The following is a 1,321-nucleotide window of genomic DNA, read 5'->3' as shown; positions in this document are numbered from 1 at the left end:
GGATGACAGAAGAGAAAGTGGCTCCTCTTCTCTTCAGGAGCAGCTGTATTTCCTCAAGAAAGTGACTTTATATCATGCTGTCCCAGCGGAAAACCAGGCCCGTCCTAATTATCCTTCTACATTGTGTAGTGTTAGCTGTACCACACGACTCACACGTGAGTCACCATACCATTTGGCTTTCTCATATTTCTCCTGCTTTAGGAGGTGAAGCGTCTAGGAGACTGCCGGGGTTGGGGGAGGAGACAGTTAGCGTTGCAGTGGGGAGAGGAAGAAACGCCACGGAACTCCAAGTGCTGATGAGCTAACCACAAAGCGCCCTAGACTATAGCACTAAGCTAGTGTCCAGTCGATGTTGGCAGGTGGCTGTTCCAGTGAAGGGAACTTCTTAATCTGGCCATTGAATACATCTGTCAAGAGAAAGACTCTTGAAGACATTGTAACTGCTCTAGAATAAATTAGCAGTAGAGATGTGACTCATTTGTGAATCTACATAAATAAGTCTGTTTAGACTAAAAACATGTTCAGCTACAATCACGTTCTGCTATTTTGGGAAAACAGTGGGGGATTGGCCTAGGAAAAAAATTGCATCCATTGGGCAAAAAGACAGCTACAGTCAATCCAGAGCCGTGTACATCAATTTGAAATTTTGTTTGCTAAAGGCAGAAAAACCCCAAACCAAAAATTAAAAAAACCCCAATCTTTTCTGAAAATCAGGGAAAAATGAGAAGAAAAAAGATCAAACCAAGCATTAGAAATTAAAACTCAGCCAGGTGTTGCAGCTCATGTTAATAATCTCAACACTTAGGAGGCTGAGGCAGGAGGATTGTCACGTGTTTGAGCCCAGCCTGGGCTACACAGTGAGTTAAAGACCAGCCTAGAACACATAGTGAAACCCTGTCTCAAAGAAAAGAAAAGAAAAAGAAAAAGAGAAAGAGAAAACTCTTGACTTAGACTCAGATGGGAAGAGAAGTTATCCTTCCCTCACACCATAGATGTATAGTGTTTGTTTGTTTTGTTTTGTTTTGTTGTTTTTGGTTTTTTTGAGACAGGGCCTCACTATGTAGTTGTGACTGACCTGGAACTCACTATGTAGTCCAGGCTGGTCTCGAACTCACAGTGATCCTCCTGCCTCAGCCTCCCGAGTGCTGGGATTACAGGCCTGCACACCTGGCTATAGATCTATAGTGATTGGAAGGAGTAATTATTAGAGAAATACAGCTGCAAAACTCTAAGTGGAGTACTGGGTAAGAAATTATTCTGCATAGCTGAGGCTTTTCAATCAGGCAAGAGTTAAACCCTCTAAGTACCATCATTAAGCTAT

The sequence above is a fragment of the Fukomys damarensis genome, unplaced genomic scaffold (genome assembly GCF_012274545.1).
Source record: "Fukomys damarensis isolate Sample0158 unplaced genomic scaffold, DMR_v1.0_HiC HiC_scaffold_37, whole genome shotgun sequence".
In the NCBI taxonomy this organism is placed as follows: Eukaryota; Metazoa; Chordata; class Mammalia; order Rodentia; family Bathyergidae; genus Fukomys; species Fukomys damarensis.
This window is presented reverse-complemented; position numbering follows the sequence as displayed.